The sequence below is a fragment of the Drosophila tropicalis genome, unplaced genomic scaffold, assembly GCF_018151085.1.
Source record: "Drosophila tropicalis isolate 14030-0801.00 unplaced genomic scaffold, ASM1815108v1 contig_158, whole genome shotgun sequence".
NCBI lineage: Eukaryota > Metazoa > Arthropoda > Insecta > Diptera > Drosophilidae > Drosophila > Drosophila tropicalis.
In genome coordinates, this window is record NW_027172602.1 from 266,484 (window position 1) to 278,238 (window position 11,755).

Below are 11,755 nucleotides of genomic sequence, written 5' to 3' on the forward strand. Positions count from 1 at the left end.
ATGAACCACTGAGGTGCAACACCCACCAAAAACAACAAAACACAAGATGTTATGCAAGTGAACCGACTTACCTAATGACCTACATATATGCCAAGAGTAATTGAATATACTTGAAACTTCAACTAATATAATTGTAATGTGCTCTTTTCTCTCATCTTAAAGACTTAAGGTTACGAATATTTATATGCTTAACCGATTGAACCAATATACTCTGTTTGATCATTTGAGTATAGGGTATAAAACGATCTTTAAGATCGACGAGTGATGAAAATTGCAGTCAGGCAGGCGCTTTCTTTTGGTTTCTTTTCGTGTGGCTTAATTGAATGTCAGGCGAGTGGCGGCGTTACGTTTGCTTCATAAAAATCGGATAAGCTGATGAACTATTTCGATACCACACTTTTAAATGTACAAGAAATTTGAAATTTGGTGACCCCGACGCAGTCTATTTGAGCTGAATGTTTAGTTTGTTGGCTTAGGATAATTTCTTTATGTTGTAGCGAATTGGTGACCCCGATGTCGCGTTTTTTATTTGATCTCTCTCCAAGTGCCCATATACCCAATAAAATTTCCATTCTTATAAACACCACCTAGAGAAAAGCATCAGTAACTACTGTGCCAGCTGTATTGGAATAGTCTAAAAGCCAAAACCAAAGAAAAACCAAAAAAACGAACAAGAAAAAAAAAAACACAGACTTCTCTTTGTGGGCGTTTGGGGCGTGCGCATTGATTGAATGCTCAATTGAGCGCATGAACCGGCGATCATTTTGTTCAATGCTCGACCCTCCTCCAGCCACCACAGTTCGGTATTCGGTATTTGAGTGTATGTATGTATAGCATATATTCAGGCTCGATTTGTGCTTGATGCTTTGATTGATGGGTGTCAGCAAATTGGATGAGTCGTAGATTATGATGCCTGAACAGGTAGGCCTTGCTTTTTTATGTCAAAATTCAGATTCCAGCAAAAGTTGATGTACCTAACCGGAAAATTAGGAATTTCATTAAGTTTCAGTTCGTTCTAAGTAACACACCTAGCAATAAGTACAAAATTTTAAGTGTAAAAAATATAACTTAAGGAAAAAAAAAGTGTTAAAATAAGTAAATAAAAAAAAAAAAAAAAAATAGTAAAAAGTGAAAAAAACATAACAAAAGGACTAAGTAACAGAAAAAAAAAGTAGTTCAGTTTTTTTCGTCAATTTACGCAAGGATAATTCAAGATGTCCAGCTGTACCCTGATGGGTGCCGTGATTTTAGCTGCCTTAAGAGAGAAGAAGCAAGCAATGACGTGTGTGGATCTTTTGAGGCACATCTCGTGCAAATTACATGTGCCCAATTATTGCCTCAAAACGAGTTTCACAGTGGCTTTGGAGTTGGCTACCAACCGTGGATTTATCTACAAGGAGGGCTTCCGTTATCGCCTGAGAACAGATTTCCGTGGCATCCCGCTGAGAAGGTCGTTGGAGTATGTGCTTAGCAGGAGGAACGAAGAACCGTCGGAACCCGAAGAGGAGGACCAGGCGCTAGACTGTCCGGAGCAGTCGGTCTTTGATCCCAGTGTGCAAATTATTGAGCCACCTCCAATAAGCGTTATAACTGTTTCTTCGGCGGAAACACTGCGGCCATGCACCAGTTCTGTGATCTATGTGGGGACCACTTCCATAAGCCAGGCGCATCGTGAACAGCTCGTAGGGTCTGCTTCTAATCGCCGCGGTTATCACGTAAAGAGCGAACCCTTTTGCTCAAAGCCAAACTGGGGAAATATGCACTAAAAGTCTCTAGCATAGCTAGAGAACCGACCAGAGTGCAGCCTTGCATCGTTGGAGTATGCTTAATAAGAGGAACGAAGAACCTTCTGAACCCGAAGAGGACCAGGCGATAGACTGTCTGGATCAGACTGTCCTTAATTCCAGTGTGCAAACTATTGAGCCACCTCCAATAAGCGTTATATCTGTTTCTTCGGCCGTGCAACAGTTCTGTGATCTATGTGGGAGCCATTTCCAAATAGTCCAAATGTCATCAACTCGTAAGGTCTGCTTCTAATCGCTGCGATTGTCCCGTAAAGAGCGAAGCCTTCTGCTCAAAGCCAAACTGGAGAAATGCGCTAAATGTCCGAGCATAGCTAGAGAACCGACCAGATTACAGCCTTGCATCGTTGGAGTATGCTTAATAAGAGGAACGAAGAACCTTCTGAACCCGAAGAGGACCAGGCGATAGACTGTCTGGATCAGACTGTCCTTAATTCCAGTGGGCAAACTATTGAGCCACCTCCAATAAGCGTGATATCTGTTTCTTCGGCGGAGACACTGCGGCCATGCACCAGTTCTGTAATCTATGTGGGAGCCATTTCCAAATAGTCCAAATGTCATCAACTCGTAAGGTCTGCTTCTAATCGCTGCGATTGTCCCGTAAAGAGCGAAGCCTTCTGCTCAAAGCCAAACTGGAGAAATATGCGCTTAATGTCCGAGCATAGCTAGAGAACCGACCAGAGTACAGCCTTGCATCGTTGGAGTATGCTTAATAACAGGAACGAAGAACCTTCTGAGCCCGAAGAGGACCAGACGATAAACTGTCTGGATCAGACTGTCCTTAATTCCAGTGGGCAAACTATTGAGCCACCTCCAATAAGCGTGATATCTGTTTCTTCGGCGGAGACACTGCGGCCATGCACCAGTTCTGTAATCTATGTGGGAGCCATTTCCAAATAGTCCAAATGTCATCAACTCGTAAGGTCTGCTTCTAATCGCTGCGATTGTCCCGTAAAGAGCGAAGCCTTCTGCTCAATGCCAAACTGGGGAAATATGCGTTAGATGTCCTAGCATAGTACAGCCTTGCATCGTTGGAGTATGCTTAATAAGAGGAACGAAGAACCTTCTGAACCCGAAGAGGACCAGGCGATAGACTGTCTGGATCAGACTGTCTTTGATTCCAGTGTGCAAACTATTAAGCCACCTCCAATAAGCGTGATATCTGTTTCTTCGGCGGAGACACTGCGGCCATGCACCAGTTCTGTAATCTATGTGGGAGCCATTTCCAAATAGTCCAAATGTCATCAACTCGTAAGGTCTGCTTCTAATCGCTGCGATTGTCCCGTAAAGAGCGAAGCCTTCTGCTCAATGCCAAACTGGGGAAATATGCGTTAGATGTCCTAGCATAGCTAGAGAACCGACCAGAGTACAGCCTCGTACTCGTTGGAGTATGCTTAATAAGAGGAACGAAGAACCTTCTGAACCCGAAGAGGACCAGGCGATAGACTGTCTGGATCAGACTGTCCTTAATTCCAGTGGGCAAACTATTGAGCCACCTCCAATAAGCGTGATATCTGTTTCTTCGGCGGAGACACTGCGGCCATGCACCAGTTCTGTAATCTATGTGGGAGCCATTTCCAAATAGTCCAAATGTCATCAACTCGTAAGGTCTGCTTCTAATCGCTGCGATTGCCCCGTAAAGAGCGAAGCCTTCTGCTCAAAGCCAAACTGGAGAAATATGCGCTTAATGTCCGAGCATAGCTAGAGAACCGACCAGAGTACAGCCTTGCATCGTTGGAGTATGCTTAATAACAGGAACGAAGAACCTTCTGAACCCGAAGAGGACCAGGCGATAGACTGTCTGGATCAGACTGTCTTTGATTCCAGTGTGCAAACTATTAAGCCACCTCCAATAAGCGTGATATCTGTTTCTTCGGCGGAGACACTGCGGCCATGCACCAGTTCTGTAATCTATGTGGGAGCCATTTCCAAATAGTCCAAATGTCATCAACTCGTAAGGTCTGCTTCTAATCGCTGCGATTGTCCCGTAAAGAGCGAAGCCTTCTGCTCAATGCCAAACTGGGGAAATATGCGTTAGATGTCCTAGCATAGCTAGAGAACCGACATCGACAGCCTTACATCGTTGGAGTATGCTTAATAAGAGGAACGAAGAACCTTCTGAACCCGAAGAGGACCAGGCGATAGACTGTCTGGATCAGACTGTCCTTAATTCCAGTGGGCAAACTATTGAGCCACCTCCAATAAGCGTGATATCTGTTTCTTCGGCGGAGACACTGCGGCCATGCACCAGTTCTGTAATCTATGTGGGAGCCATTTCCAAATATTCCAAATGTCATCAACTCGTAAGGTCTGCTTCTAATCGCTGCGATTGTCCCGTAAAGAGCGAAGCCTTCTGCTCAAAGCCAAACTGGAGAAATATGCGCTTAATGTCCGAGCATAGCTAGAGAACCGACCAGAGTACAGCCTTGCATCGTTGGAGTATGCTTAATAACAGGAACGAAGAACCTTCTGAACCCGAAGAGGACCAGGCGGTAGACTGTCTGGATCAGACTGTCTTTGATTCCAGTGTGCAAACTATTAAGCCACCTCCAATAAGCGTGATATCTGTTTCTTCGGCGGAGACACTGCGGCCATGCACCAGTTCTGTAATCTATGTGGGAGCCATTTCCAAATAGTCCAAATGTCATCAACTCGTAAGGTCTGCTTCTAATCGCTGCGATTGTCCCGTAAAGAGCGAAGCCTTCTGCTCAATGCCAAACTGGGGAAATATGCGTTAGATGTCCTAGCATAGCTAGAGAACCGACCAGAGTACAGCCTTGCATCGTTGGAGTATGCTTAATAACAGGAACGAAGAACCTTCTGAACCCGAAGAGGACCAGGCGATAGACTGTCTGGATCAGACTGTCCTTAATTCCAGTGGGCAAACTATTGAGCCACCTCCAATAAGCGTTATATCTGTTTCTTCGGCCGTGCACCAGTTCTGTGATCTATGTGGGAGCCATTTCCAAATAGTCCAAATGTCATCAACTCGTAAGGTCTGCTTCTAATCGCTGCGATTGTCCCGTAAAGAGCGAAGCCTTCTGCTCAAAGCCAAACTGGAGAAATATGCGCTTAATGTCCGAGCATAGCTAGAGAACCGACCAGAGTACAGCCTTGCATCGTTGGAGTATGCTTAATAACAGGAACGAAGAACCTTCTGAACCCGAAGAGGACCAGGCGGTAGACTGTCTGGATCAGACTGTCTTTGATTCCAGTGTGCAAACTATTAAGCCACCTCCAATAAGCGTGATATCTGTTTCTTCGGCGGAGACACTGCGGCCATGCACCAGTTCTGTAATCTATGTGGGAGCCATTTCCAAATAGTCCAAATGTCATCAACTCGTAAGGTCTGCTTCTAATCGCTGCGATTGTCCCGTAAAGAGCGAAGCCTTCTGCTCAATGCCAAACTGGGGAAATATGCGTTAGATGTCCTAGCATAGCTAGAGAACCGACCAGAGTGCAGCCTTGCATCGTTGGAGTATGCTTAATAAGAGGAACGAAGAACCTTCTGAACCCGAAGAGGACCAGGCGATAGACTGTCTGGATCAGACTGTCCTTAATTCCAGTGTGCAAACTATTGAGCCACCTCCAATAAGCGTTATATCTGTTTCTTCGGCCGTGCACCAGTTCTGTGATCTATGTGGGAGCCATTTCCAAATAGTCCAAATGTCATCAACTCGTAAGGTCTGCTTCTAATCGCTGCGATTGTCCCGTAAAGAGCGAAGCCTTCTGCTCAATGCCAAACTGGGGAAATATGCGTTAGATGTCCTAGCATAGCTAGAGAACCGACATCGACAGCCTTACATCGTTTTATGGATTCGCTTTAACCAAAATTTCAATGTGTATGCAAATCAATGTGTTAATAATTTCAGGTAAGAGAACTTATAGAAACTTTTAAACTATTTCTAACCATTTTTAAATTAGGTAATTTCAAGGTCCTTTCGCTGTTTAAACGGAAATACTCAAGAGTTTAACCCAATTCTTTGGGGCCAGAAATGGGTGCGACTCTAAAAAATTTGTTCAGGTTGTGAAACATTGATCGAGATATGACCTTCGCCTTCTTCGTGGACTCTCTCTACCGCTGCTTTATCTCGGGTATCAATGTATAGTCAAGACGGAAATATGTCTCAACTTCGGTTGAAAAGTGTCAGTCGGATGATTGCAATCATCAGCAAACCTCGTGACCATTATGATTATGCCTTTTCAACTCATTTGGAGTGCAGCCCAGTCCAGAAAAAGATGCCGAAGGTGTGGGAGGACCCTTAAACAAGACCTGAAAATGCTGAATTAGGCGTAAAATTCAAAATTCATTGTTAAATGTTGACCAATATATGGCATCGTTAAAATTTAAAACTTTTCTTTTCTTTTGATTTTTCCCTCTCGATCACCGAGAAACTCTGTTGTTGGGCACATACCAAAAGACCACTCAAGTAATTTTTAAACATGGGTCGATAAAAATCTAATAAAATGCACGAGTGGGGAGGGGTGGTGAGAGGAGGCTAGGGAAAATTGGTTTATACGTGGTTGCCGATATCAATTCAATACTTGGCTAGCAAAATGAACTCGTGTAAACGGCATACTTGTTGTTGTTACCTGGCATTAAAGCAATTTCTGGAAATTATTTTTTAATAAATTTTTTTTTTTTTTAGCTTGATTTCTCGATATTGTTGTAGTTGTTCTTGCTGCTGCTGCTTTGTGTATGTAGGTTTGCGGCACACTTTGCACTATCGAATTGTGTGGATCTGAACGTCGCCGTCGACATTGTCGACGAGTAAAGTCTTTAGCTTCGACTATAGCCCTGACACCACTTTTGCAGGTGTGCCTTCAGCTAGGAGGAGATCGAAGTAGGCGAAACAGAAAACAAGACTTGTACAGAAAGCAAGAGAGAGAGAGAGAGAGAGAGCGAGAAGGATGACTTAAAACGCTTGGTGGGGGGATGTGTGGAGAATTGAGGTGCAGATGTGCAATGCGAAACGCGCGCAAAATTAATTTCATGTTCAAAGAATTTTTAATTAACTTACATGGCGTATGAGTAATATTAAATCACTGACCAAAAAGAGATAGATACACAAAGCGACAGAGACAGAGTTAGATGTGGTTACTGTCAGGAGGAAGAACACGAGTCCAGTTGAACTCTTATCATGACTTTCCGATTGGCTTATTGATATATGTATTTGAAAGTTTTCCCCTCTTTATATGAATAGTAAGGATAATTAGCTAATGCATCAACCCACTTTTTAATTGTTTTCAATGAAAACTAAATTGAAAATTTGCAAGAGTTTTTCCATGGAAGATTATTTATATATATTATAAATGTCTTAAGAAGGATTTCGGATTAACTCTACATATAAGATCCCATTAGGATTAAAATTTTAGACTTCTTTGTAGAAATTTAGATTCGATTCCAACACCATATACTAAAATGCAGGACTTCAAGGACTTAATTAACATCTCTTGTCCACTTCACTGCAAAAGTTCTTTAGAGAAGTTCATGAAATAGAAAGTTAATTACCTTTGGTCTTTGGTCCTTATAAATATAGAGATCTTGTTGAATAACAGAGTTCCGCCTCTGATGCGTAAGTTTACTTAGTTTCTGTTAATAAATTTTGGCAATTGCAGTAAAAATATCATAAATAAAGTTAAGAGTAAAATCAAAACCGGTTTTGAACTAATTGGTTGGGCATTCATCAAGCTTCAACCACTAAAATGTGAAATCTGGTTGAAATTGAAGAAATTGGTGAATGGTTTTCCTGGTCTCGGTGGGTCACGTGACTTTCAAACCAAATGATGTCCTTCCTAGATCGCTTTACAGGACTGCTAACAGGCAGGCATGGCATGCCTTGGGGTGCGGAGGAGGTAAACAATTTGTGCTCGTTACGCGCTTCAAAATGAATAGCAACATCAACCCTCGAGAATTTGAACAGTTTTAAAATCCATATCAAACCAGCAGCCCCCCACACAAGAAATTTCATCAACTTTAACCACCCACCCACCTTATGTGTTTTGTCATTAGTTTCATTTTATAATTTATTAACGTCAACATTGTTGTTGGCGAATTTCCCATCTCCCTTGGCATTAACTGTTTTTGAGAAGCGTACATGATGCGTTGCCTCATTATATGGGTCCAGCAGTTATGGCATTGAGGGGCGGTGGGGGACGGAGCAACTTTTGGCTTTAAATGACCAACGAAGCGGATGCACTTTAATTTGACAACAATTGCGTAAATTGCCTCGTCATGCTGTTTGTCCTTTGACTCGCTCTACTTTCTATTTTTAAAACCAAAACACACACACACACAGATAGATAGATATAGACAGAGGAAGAAACAACTGACACTAATGTGTCAAAGGTCACGTGGCATTCGTTTGCGACATTTGTAAATTTATCTTTCAGCTTAAAAGTTTTCAAAAGTGTGAGACCCTAACCGAAACACAAAACTCAAGGCACTGCCATGGAGACGAGATGCGATGAGATGAGATGAGTCGAGTGAATGAATGCCTGGGTGGGCATATGGGTGTGGATGTGGGTGGATATGGGTGTGGCTCATTCGCAATCCCACCTCTCCCCTCGACGACAGAAAGTGCGAACCAAAGTCAGTGCAGTGTCATACATTGTCACACATTGTCATTGAGCATAAAGAGATTGCATAAGAGTTGAGTTTAAATCTGGGCGGACCCTTCTAATTGAATGGGAAATTTTGTTGGTGGTAAAAAACAAAACCTCTTAAAATTTCATTGGTCATTTGTTAGTTTTACTATTTGCAAAAAATGTGCACTAACTAATAGAATATATTATGCAGTTACATGTGTCTGTAACATGTCTTAAATTTAGCTAAAATATCAATACGTTTTTCTTAAAATTGATTTTCTGAGAACTTTACTCATAAAAACTAATGAAATATTAGGAAAATATTGTGAATAGAGTTATATAGATAACCAAAAGGTAGAGTATAAAGGCTTAACTACGAATTTGTAGTCTCATTTGGTTGTAATTCGCAACTAGTTTTGGTGGCTAGCTTTCCTTCTTATATACATCAAATTTTGAGTCACTTTGTCTACATTTGTACATATTTATAATTGTGTGTGTGTGAATATACATAGGTATGGACATATGTATATTTATATATATTTAAATAACTCCATTGCTTACTCTCCATTATTCATGTGGTGAATATATCCATATGCTCGCTTTACAAATTTACTATCCACACCTTGTTAATATGAAATTAATGACTGCATTAGATAAATTACCTTTCCCAGGTGCTTGCTTTTCTCTTTCTACCTCCGCTCTCTCTCTCTCTCTCTCTCTCTTTGGCGCTTTGTGGTTTGTGCTATTCTATTATTAAGTGACAAGAGCAGGACATGTGGAAGGACCCCCCTAGAACTAAGGCCACGACAAATTGCCACTAAACCATTGATGGTAATCGAAGCCGATGGCAACAGGAACAGTAGCAACAAGGCCTAACAGGCCGACCAGGCCAACCAGGCCATCTAGACCATTTGCATCCCATTCTCCTAACCATTTGCTAATGACACCCGAGGAGTTTGCCTTTAGCTTTTTGTTACTTTTTGTTCTTTTTTTTTTTTGTTATTGTTATTAACCTTTCCACTGCTTCTGACCTCTTTAGCCCATTCTCAGCAGCACATTGTGGGTGGGTGTGGGTGGTTGGAGGCGACTTGCTGGGTGGGAGGGGTTGGAGCATTAAAATATGATTAACTTTTTGGTTCGTGCCATTGTTGTGTGAGTGTGTGTGTGTGTGAGTGTTGTGTGTCTATTTAATTAGATATTTGAAGCCTTGTTCTTTGGTCTTGACGTGTTCCGCATATCCCTCGGCCTCAGCTAATGACACTTGAAAGGTGCTCTCCTGGATTGGATGGCTTGGCTTCGTTTGGTGGTGTTAGGTGGGTGGGTGGATGGCTGGCTGACTGGCTGGTTGGCTGGCTGTCAGGTGGCTGACAAAAGGCGCTAATCTATGTTTTACGTGTTCAAAAATTTTACGCTTTTTACATCATATGGGACCAAGGACTGCCTAGAGTGCGGCCACTTGGTTTGATGGATAACTTTATATACAGAACTGTGGGGTATTAAAGGTAAGTAAATGGATTTTCTTTGTTTTCTTGGGTATTGAGTAGTTCATCATATGAAATGGTAACTAGTTCACCTTTGCTTAGAGTCTATCTGTACGATCTAATCATAATTATGTGATTCCCCTTACACACACACACCCTCTCCTTTGTACCATAATTGGTATCAAAATGACCGCCAGCAGCTGATGTTGCCAGCCAGTGCATTTTGTTAAAAGGTGACAATTAATTTGTCAATAATGAAAATTGTCACCATTTTTGTTGCCCATTTTTACGCTTCGGGTTCGGGTTCGTGTTTGTGCCTCATTTTTTTGTGTTTCTCCTTTGTGGTTGTTGCTATTGTATGTATGTAGTTGTCGATAGCCATTGTTTCCCTAATGATATATGGCCTAGTTGACGTCCAACTTTGCTCAGGTTGGTAATTTTAATTATTTTGTCATTTGTATAAATTAAAATATTTTGTTGCAGGCCACAACAAATAAACCAAAAACCGATATAAATATAAACCTAAAGGGTTGCCCTTTCTATATACTTATACACTGCAAAAAATCGAAAATAATCTCATGAAGTAAATCTTTAATATTTGACAATGATATTTCATCTTTCATTTGTATTGGAGTTGATTCACAGAAATTGTTTCTTTAAGTGTACTTTTTCAATTTCCCCTCTCTCTCTCTCTCTCTCTCCCACTCTTTGTCGATGTATTGCCTATTGATTAATGATTATTTTGGCCCTCGGTTTACTTTTACCAATTTCCCCCATGTATATATATATGCAAAACTCTATATGGCGTGACAACTCAATCAAATGGACATACATAGTTTGGTCTCTTGATTTTTTCCTCTTAATTTACATTTCGATTGGAAAACCCCTTAATTATATGGCCATGCGGTAGTGGACAATTATAAATTGAACCCTCGAAAGGGTTGAGACACAAGCGAATTAAAATAATTGTACTCAATATTTCAATTGATATAAAGTCATTTCTTTTTCAAATTTGATTTGTATAGTCTAACGTTTAGTCTAACATTATATATGTATATAGAACAAAAACACCAATTGACTGGAAAGATCGATATTTCGAGAGGTGTCCCCTGCATTCGTTTCAGTTTTTCGAGGCCGGAACTAAAGGAGAGAGCAAGAGGGAAAGTTACCTCTCAGGGCCTATAAACAGATATCGAAAACTTTACTTTGAGCGAAAAGAAAGATAATTGTACATATAAAGCTTGCCATCTCATAAAGGGCTTCATTAAGTCCTTATACTTTTTAGCATCCTTTAATAGCATCTCGGTGGTTTGTAACCTTCTCCAGAAGAGTTGATGATCCGGAATGTTGTATAACTTTTAATCCTATTCCTGGCAACTATTGGAATTAGAAATCTTGGCTCATATTCAATTCCTACTTAAACAGCATATCCTTAAAGTTATCATTTGTTGGTTGAGTTATCTTTGTCTGTTTGGTTTGTTTCCTCAATAGTTTAGATTGCCTTAGTCTCTCATCTAGTTGATGTTATCGTTAAATGAAGAGTATTGAATGTAAATAAAGCCACTAAAACTGCAGTCCACTTATATTGGTACCATATATACGGTCAATCCTTGGTTATACATATGTGTGTGTATGTACATATGTAGTGTATATGGGTAGTATATATAGTTATACATATATCATTTCTGGTCCTCATGTTGTCGTTGCTGTTAGGCCTGCTGCGATTGTTGTTGTTGGCAGCCTGTAATTAGCCGCAGACGTTGTTTGGCATTGCCATTTGCCTTCTTCTTGGTCTTTAGCTTCTGCTCTTTTCCTTAACTTTTCAGTGCTTTTTTTTTTTTTGCCTTTTACATTTGTTCCCTTTGGCATCTTCAGCTGCTGCTG

General features: G+C 41.1%; 1 long non-coding RNA gene across 1 annotated transcript; it reads left to right on the top strand.

Moving 5' to 3' along the window:
* Positions 1–969: 969 nt before the first annotated feature.
* Positions 970–6,155, top strand: LOC137584397 (uncharacterized). The gene is made up of 2 exons (XR_011033479.1): positions 970–5,674; positions 5,727–6,155. It is a non-coding gene; the product is annotated as an uncharacterized lncRNA (long non-coding RNA).
* The last annotated feature ends 5,600 nt before the right edge of the window (positions 6,156–11,755 follow it).